This window comes from Apium graveolens, chromosome 8 (assembly GCF_009905375.1).
Source record: "Apium graveolens cultivar Ventura chromosome 8, ASM990537v1, whole genome shotgun sequence".
NCBI lineage: Eukaryota > Viridiplantae > Streptophyta > Magnoliopsida > Apiales > Apiaceae > Apium > Apium graveolens.
Genome location: NC_133654.1, coordinates 180,096,155 through 180,105,768, shown reverse-complemented (window position 1 = coordinate 180,105,768; position 9,614 = coordinate 180,096,155). Strand labels below are relative to the sequence as shown.

The following is a 9,614-nucleotide window of genomic DNA, read 5'->3' as shown; positions in this document are numbered from 1 at the left end:
ATAACTTTCTCGTTCATTTGAATCTAATTCGCTTAATTACTCTTCTCTATCCCAGGGATTCATAAATCCTTATACATACATATCTTAGGGGAGTCGTTCATACCTTAAAATAATTTTCAACTCATATCTAGTCTATGCAAGATAGAAGTCTTGCCTCAATGATGCGAATGCAAATGTGACTGCAAATGCGACTGCGAGGGTCCTGGGTTAGTACGATAACCTATAAACAATATCATAACTTGGAATTAGTCCTCAGTCGCTTAAGAAACTGAGCTTTACTCATGCAAACCCTAACGGTTGCTTCTACACTTAAGGATTTAAATTAGTCGCTCAAGTACCATCGGCTCCCCCATTTTTATAAACTTTTCTATTAAATATTTTAAGGCGTATCCTTCTAGATGACTTTACCAACTGCCTAATCAACCTTACATAAATTTTTCGTGTTTCGATAAGTCTTTTAGGGTCCCTAAACATGGTCTCAAATTTACTCGAGGGGTAGGGGTTCGTTCACGAAATGTCGTTACTTAAAATGGTTGTTTTTCCTAAACCGTAAATCGGATCAAAGCGAACCACATATCAAAACGAAGCTTAAAACACAACCTATCTAATAATTTAAATGGTGAGTTCTTAAAAGTGGGTGATCGGGTCCAAAAGTTAAGCATAAAAACAGTTTCTAGAAAAATGGGCATTACGACATTTAACCTTTAGAAATTCCCAAATTCTTACTATATCAAATCACTCCATTCCAACAACAATACAACCACAACTCAAGATCTAAACTTTTACTACTGAAATAAGTTCAAAAAATCTCAAGAACATCCAACCAATCTCACTCATGGTTCAACAATCAAAAAAACAACATTAACAAATATTACACTAAACATGCTTAATCTTTCATTCACTAATCAACCGTCAATACATCCATTTACAATCCTTAAAACATACAAGTTCATAATATTAATCAAAGAGATAAAGCTCTGGTATACCTTTTTAATATTCTAATACTCTTACAAATGCTATGTATCCTTGAATGATCCTTAAAGAACCTTAACATGCTATAAACTTCAACACAAAACCAAGAACACAATCATTGTTACTATTCACCTAAATGTAAATCAGGAAAAATAAGTAAGGGAATCAAGGAGGTGAGGAGAGTTGTTACCTTATATGCGTAGAGCTTCTTGAGGGCTTCAATTTGACTGGTAGAATGCGCGAATCGGCCAAGGGAAACTTAAGATACAAGCATTTCTTTCTCCACCATTTTTATCTCCTTTTCCTCTCGGGTTTTTCTTAAAAAAATGAAGATGGGCTTTTGGTTGATTCTTTTCTTGGTTGGTTGGTGGATTATTGACGAAGTGATTTACTTGGATAATATTCATCCTTAGCTAAATATCTAGATCTGCTTTAATAAAGTGCTTGGATCATTGCTTGCATCATCTAGCTTCCTCACCATCTAGCCACCTGTCAAATTCCCATGGATTGATGATGCCACCTTGATTCTAATACACTTGCTTAATCTCTCTTGCTTATTGTACAAGTTTGATCCGTGGTCGCTTATTTGTTTTACGGTTCGCTTAACTCTCGTTCTCGTTATTCGTTTGAGGGATCATATCGGGGATCTTATTACTTGGGTTTCCCTAAACCTTTCTTAATATCTTAGATTCCTTTAATGATCCTTTGTTATAATCCTTGAATTGAATTCCTTTTAATCATGTTACCTTATACTTAATTATTTCGGTATCTGGTGGATTTTCGGGAAAAATCAAAGTGTTCGAATTCAAATTCTGACGACCTTTACACAGTGTGGTCTGATAATTTTACTCAATCCGCAAAATCAACAAAAGTTACTATTCATCAGGGTTTCAAAAATTCCAAAAATTAGGGTTATTACAAGGTATGCATCCAGAATTTGGGTTCTGAATGTGCAAGAACTGAGAGACGAGCTATTGCACGAAGGGCACAACTCTGGGTATTCCATCCACCCAGGAAGTACGAAGATGTATCGTGACCTAAAGAAATATTACTGGTGGCCTAACATGAAGAGAGATGTGGCAGAGTGGGTCAATAAGTGCTTGACTTGTCAGAGGGTAAAGGCTGAACATCAGCGACCGAGTGGACTATTACATCCCCTGGAGATTCCGGAATGGAAATGGGAGCATATATCCATGGATTTTATGACAGGCCTACCAAGGAATAAAATAAATCATGATGCCATATGGGTCATCATAGATAGACAGACCAAGTCCGCACATTTTTTTCCAATTAACGAAAGGTACACCGTAGACAAGCTAGTGGATATTAACCTGAAAGAGATCGTAGTAAGGCACGGAGTTCTTGTTGCTATAGTGTTAGATAGGGATCCAAGGTTTAACTCCTGATTTTGGAGAAGTTTTCAATAATGCGTAGGTACCCGACTGAATATGAGTACAGCTTATCACCCCCAAACGGATAGGAAAATAAAAGGACCATAGAGGATATGCTAAGGGTCTATGCCATTGACTTTAAGGGAAGTTGGAACGACCACTTACCCCTGATCGAGTTTTCCTACAATAATAGCTATCACGCTAGCATAGGAATGCCCACATATGAAGTTTTTTACGGAAGAAGATGCCGCTCTCCCTTATGTTGGGATGAGGTTGGAGAATATAAGATTTTAGGGCCCGAGCTGTTCCAGCAGACCCGAGAAATGGTGGGACTCATCAGGAAGAGGCTGGTAGCGCCTTAAGATAGACAGAAGAAGTACGCCGACCGGACCAGAAAAGATAGTGAGTATGAGGTGGGAGATTCGGTATTGTTGAAAGTATCTCTGTGGAAAGTAGTGATGAGATTCAGAATGAAAGGGAAACTAATTCCCAAATTCATTGGACCCTTTGAAATCCTGAGGAAGATATGACCTTTAGCTTACGAGCTCGCCTTGCCTCCTAACTTGCAACAAGTGCACAATGTGTTCCATGTTTCAATGCTAGGGAAATACCATACCGATGCACGACACGTGATAGAATATGTACAGGTAGACTTGCAACCAGACCTGACCTACATTGAGCAACCGGTAAAAGTAATGGACCAGAAGGAATAAGTGCTAAGGAACAAGACTGTCAAGCTGGTCGGAATCTTGTTTAGAAACCAGAATGTCGAAGAGTCAACTTTGGAACTAGAGGACGCGATGAATGAAAGATATCCCCACTTGTTTTCTATTTGATTTCGGGATGGAATCCTTTTTAGACGGTAAGACTGTAATAAATTTTTTTTGGAACTTTGTAAAACATTTGATGAATAGAAAACCTGACGATTGGGGAAAATGTTTTTTCCCACACTATGTTATGCATGAAAATTTTAGTTTCCGATTTGATATTATGATTATATGTACCAAATGAGTGTATGTAAAAGTCATTAGTTTTCGAAGAAAAAAAACTTTGTAAAATGACCTTATCTTACGAACCGGCAAGGAATACGAGAATCACGTTACAATCACGAATCTAGAAATCTAAAAATTAAATCACAAGTATGTAATATCCGAGAAAATTATGTGAATATTTTGTGATAAATAAATAAATATAATGAGTTTATATAAGTTTAAAATGCTAATTGCCATGATAGAACGTGCAATAATTGTTATATGTGGCTCCTTAGGACCAGAATTTTTTTCGCTTATTTGATGCGTGTTTCAAATGCATTAATATGAATCGATCTGCAATCTGGACACATGTTTATTAACGTCTTTATCGAGGTACTTGTTTTATCTTGTTTTGTGTGCGTTTGCATGCATTATTTGTGTTTTCGGGGTTTTTTTTAATTGAGGAATTGTTTCGGTTTCTTAAAAATCAACAGACCGGGACTCCACCGGGGCGTTAAAGCCCACAAAATTAATATTTCTATTTTTATGAAATGATACTTATTTCAAATATCCATTATTTTTGCATTTTTAAATTATTTATACTTTTTGGGGAATTTTGACATAAATATTATCTTCATTTGATTTAAAAATTATTCCCCATAACTATTATTTTTGGGCCTAATTATTTTAATTAGGGGATAAAAATACCCTTAATTGATTTTGGGGTATTTATTTCTCTAAAAATATAAATAGTTGAAAAACTTATTTTATTATTCATTTTTATCAAAAAAATTCAGAAAATTCAGAAAATAGAATAACAGATTTTGGGGGTATAATTTGTTCTTCAACAAAGATTCATTGATTTTGAGAGTTTTACCGATCCATTTGTAAAGCTCTGATAACCAAATCAAAGCTCGTGAAGAGACCTTCATTTTGATACCAAAATCATGATCTAAGGTTAGGTATTGTGAAATTTTAATTTTTGGTAATAATCTTCGAATTTGGGGTTTTAATCTCTGATGATTGTTGGTTGGTTTTGATGTTATATATAACTTTACCTTGATCTGTAGAGTCGATTGGTATAAGTTTTGTTGATTGTGTAGTTCAGATTTGTTCCAACCGAGTTCTTAGTTTTTCGGTTTTTATTTTCAATTTTTAGGACTTATTGTTAATTGTTGGTTGATTATAATGATGGTATGAGATTGTACAAATCCTGAGCTTCGTTTTGCCTTAAAAATCGTCGAGTTTGGTTTAAAAATGATGAGGTTCATGTTTTGGCCGGATTAGGATTGAAGGTCGCCGGATTTTATGGCATCCTTGGTCGGAATCCAGGTTTGATTACTCGATTAGCATTGTTGATGATGTCTGTGGGTTTCTGAGGCGATTTCAAATGAAATTGAGGTTGAAAACGAGTTGGAATGAATCATTTTCGGCCGAAATTAAACTCGTTGTAGTCTGGCAAACTCGCCGGAAATTAGGTTCATCCCAGAATCTGGGCGGCGTATAAGCCTGACCCGACACATTCTTCATGATCCGAAAGGGTTCTTTATAAAACCCATATTCGATCCGAAAAACCCCAATTTCAAATTCTGTGAAATGTTTCTGTTGATTTATTTTTAAAAATAAATCAAAATTCTAATTTTTATTTTTTAAAGTTCATTTTAAAAATTCAAAAATAGAATTAAATTCCAAAATTAATTTAGTTGATTATTTTAAATAATTAAGTAATTTATTTTAAATTACAATAATTATTTTCTTTTATTATTTTCAAAAATTAAAATTTACTTTAATCATTTATAATTTATTTTAATTAAATATTTATGTATTTAATTAATTGATTAATTCATTTAATCAATTAATTTTATTTATAAATAGTTAAATAAAATATAATTATTTATAATTAATTCAAATAATTCCTAAAAATTATTTTGAGCTTTTAAAAATATATTTAATTATTTAAAAATCAATTAATATTATTATTAATTTATTTATTCTAATTTTATTTGTAATAAATAGACCGTTCGTCCGTTTAATACGAAAGGAACGCGTATACACTCAGAAAAATATTCCGCTTCCAATAAAAATATTTTCGAGACCTAAATTCTGTTAGATCGAAAGTTCACTTGTTTTACGAGTCGTTCTGAGTCGATTATTGATCGATAAATAGTATTTCGACTGGATTCCAATTCTAAAAGTACCGAGTCCTATCTTTTGACGATTTAACTTATGTGTTACATGAATTATATGCTTATGTGTTATATGAATAACATGATTACGTGCTATGTCAACCACATGCTATCTGTTTACAGTTTTTAATGTCATTATTAGTTATAAATGATCGGGTAGACGTCAGGACGTATAGTTACGTCGACTGAGTTTGGTTTTGTTAATTAAAATAGTACTTTTTTATTGAATCGAGTAGCAAAGAGCGTAGTCAGGTGTTAGACTGAGTAGGGAGCCAGCAGTTATAAGCCAAGGTTATAGTGAGAAGTCATCATGCATACCAGGGAAGTATCCCTGCAATATTCTAATTCCAGAATAGCTTATTGTTTTACATATTCAAAATATTAGAATTGTTTATAAATAGTCTCATAATGTGTTACATACAAACAGTCAGTGATTTATTGAGATTTTTTTCATTCTAGTAATTGTACTTCTAGAAGGAATCTCCTATTTGATAGATAGTTAATAACTATTTGTTCTAGTTATTTCACCATCAGTTGTTGCGGTTATTCCAGACCATGTGAATGGGGAGTTAAATTAATAAGGATGCCATTGATACGACTCCTTTGATAAAATTTGTTTTGTGAATTGGTTATTGGTTAGCGTAAGTGGCCGAGGCACCAGTCCAGCACGACCTATTATACGAAAGTGTAATATCTTGCAAGGCAAATGTATGCCTTTTTAGATATCCTATAGGTACGATATGGATGCAGGATACCGGTACCTATATTTACGTATGGCTACGGGATACCGGTGCTGTTTTGTGACTGATCATCAGGAACAACATAGTGCATAATTGAATTTTATTGAAAATATCGCTTAAACATTAAAGCTTATATTGGCTTTTGACTTTACTCAGATATTGTTGTTGTTGTTGTTCAATTATAAGCTATATACTGCTTTCTGAGCATTTCTTTCACTCATAATTGTTTATTATTCTGATCTTTTAGCTAAGTCAGAGCAGGCTTGAGTTCCAGGTTTCACCAGGAGTTGTATGCTTATAAATAGTTTAATGTGTGATAAGTAGATTTTATATCTACTTGGAACACTTCAAATCGACTTAAGTTGGTGTTTTGGACTCAAGTATTTGGTATTTTTGATGTGTTTTGTGTTGAGTCATTGCAGGGCAATAGTCAGAGGTGGAAATGAGCTTTTAAATGATTATATGTTAATAAAAGATCAGGGAAGGAGTCGTGGAAGTTTATACGAAGGACGGAGAATAAAAAAAAGAAAGCTGCATAATTTCTACAGAAAGCAGGCGCGCCCGCGCCCAAAGGAGCTTGCCCGCGCCCCATTTGTCAGACACAAAGCGCGCCCGCGCCCATATCAAGCCCGCCTGCGCCAGCTAATTTCTGTAGAATTGATTTAATTATAATTTGTTTATTGCGAGAGTCCAGGTCAACCAGGGCTATATATATAAAGAAAAGAAGACATTTTTAAGAAGAAGAAAGCCAGGGAGAACATAGAGAAGACCAAAATCACACAAGATGGCTAAGGAGAAGATTACTTAGTTTTCACTTTTGTATTCTTCGATTTAGGCGATACTTTTGGATGCTTGTTTTTGATTTGTTCTAAACCCTAGTACTTTTATATTATCTCGTAGTATTATGAACTTATTTATTATCATATTTTCATTGGAACCCGTGGTGACGATGTGTTCGATCATGAACTAATCATTGTCATGGGGTTCTAGTGGATTTACTTATGGATTTTAATAGTTGATTGTTTTAAATCATTAGTGTGTGGTGATTTATGACTTCCTAGTATGGTTGTACTTATTCTTCTTAGATGCGTAGTTAATATCTAAGTCATTTGTTAATCTTTGTTGAAGCAAAAGTGGATATAGAGGTTTAGAACTTGCCATGCTAGCATAGGTTTATGTATGTTGTCTTGCATGATTCGTAGTGTAATTTTAACCATCTTACGCTGCCCTATTTAATCTCAGTAGATAACTTGCTCATTAAACCGTTATATTTTCAAATCTTATAGACATATAGGGAGTAATCATAATTGGTGTCTGCTCAACTTCTGTTTTATTTATGGATGTTTAGTAGTAGGGTATACGTATATCAAAAGATAGCGTATACTAATTTCGTGTTATCTGATTAGTTGTCATCACCATCACATGCTAAGATTAAATGCATAAACTCTGAATGAAGTATTTAATGAAGTTAGAATCTCATATTTTATCTCATATAAGTAAATCAGTTTTATTCTATTAGTTAATGGATGCTAGTATAATCACTTTAATTAGTTAATCAACTCAAAATTGATACTTGTCTTAGCGGTGAATAATAACTATACATTGTTGCATATGTGCATATTCTGTTTAAACCAATCTCTGTGGGAACGAACTTAACTTAATCTTATACTACTTGATATCACGTACACTTGCGTGGTTTTGTGCAAACAAATTTTTGGCGCCACTTCCGGGGATCGGTGTTAAATTTAGTTTATGTGCTTGTCATCAGTGGTCGTTAAAGTTCACTGACTCAGATTATTTTCTTACAAGGTTTACTTTGTTCGTGTGTTTCAGGTACTTTAGAGAGCGTGTATGTGAATACGTCCTCAATCTCGTAAGGAAACACTAGACGAAGTTGAAGAAGGGGAAAAAAGTAATAAAAGAAGTAGAAAAGGAAGTGATTATTGCGATGGGAGAACCAACAGCAGAAACGAAAGCATTGAAGGATTATTCTCAACCAAAGATTAATGACATTCAGTCTAGGATTGTTAGACCAGCCATTGCAGCTAATACCTTTGAATTCAATCCTGGCACATTTTAAATGGTACATAATTCAGTCCAGTTTGGGGGTTCTCCAACAGAAGATCCCAATATGCATATTAGGGATTTCATCGAGATCTGCGACACCTTGAAGTTCAATGATGTTTCAGAAGATGGTATGAAATTGAGACTTTTCCTATTTTCTCTGACGGATAAAGCTAAGAGATGGTTGCACTCTCTACCACCAGGTTCTATTGCGACATGGGAGGATCTTGCTCAAAAATTTCTTACAAAATTCTTCCCTATGCCAAAGACAGCTACAATCAGGAATGTTTGTACTCAATTTACGCAGCAATCAGGTGAATCTCTATGTGACGCCTGGGAGCGCTACAAGGAGATGTTTAGGATGTGTCCTCATCATGGAATGCTTGACTGGATGGTGATAAATTGCTTTTATAATGGTTTGGAAACACAGTCGAGACCTATGCTCGATGCATCATCAAGTGGAGCTTTATGGGCTAAGAGCTATAAGGAAGCTTATAAGCTAATTGAGATGATGACCGCTAATGAATATCAGAATCCAACTCAGAGACTACCACAAGTAAAGGTAGCAGGAATTTTGGAGGTGGATACAACTACGACTATAGCTTCTCAGCTAAAGACGTTAACTATGAAAGTGGATTATCTGGATAACTATGGAGTTCATCAGATTGCAAGTGTTTGTGAGCTTTGTGTAGGTGCACATGTGACGGAGCGATGTGCTATATCTTGTGAATGGGCTAAGTTTGTGAGCAATTTTCAGAGACCACAACAACCAGTTCCTGCCACTTATCATCCTAACAACCGCAACCATCCGAACTTCAGCTGGAGCAATAATCAGGGTGGTATGCAACAACCTTACCAGCAGTTTGGACACAAGCTTTTCAATCCTCCTGGTTTTCAGCAACAGTTTGCACCAAGGTAACAATTTCAGCCACAGGGAATGCAACAACAATCTCATAAAGGTGCAGGTCCATCTTTGAATAAAAAATCCGAATTGGAGGAGTTGAGGCTGATGTGTAAAAGCCAAGCGGTTTCAATCCAAACTCTAGATAATCAAATAGGGAAAATTGCCAATGCTTTATTGAACCGACCACAAGAAACTCTTCCTAGTGATACAGAAGCTAATCTAGGCAAGAAGGAAGTCAAGGATCAGCTGAAGGCAATCACCTTGAGGTATGGAAAGGTCGCTAGCCCTAAAAATCATCAAAATGAAGAATCTGAAAATTTTCTCCATAAGGTGGGCGCGCCCGTGCCCATATCAAGCGCGCCCGCACCCTTTCCAGCTTCAGAAAA

General features: G+C 35.1%; 1 non-coding gene across 1 annotated transcript; it reads right to left on the bottom strand.

Annotated features, from left to right (window-relative positions):
* Window positions 1-8,598: 8,598 nt before the first annotated feature.
* LOC141682276 (small nucleolar RNA R71) lies at window positions 8,599-8,705 on the bottom strand. Its single transcript, XR_012559678.1, has one exon. It is a non-coding gene; the product is annotated as a small nucleolar RNA R71 (small nucleolar RNA).
* Between the last annotated feature and the right edge of the window lie 909 nt (window positions 8,706-9,614).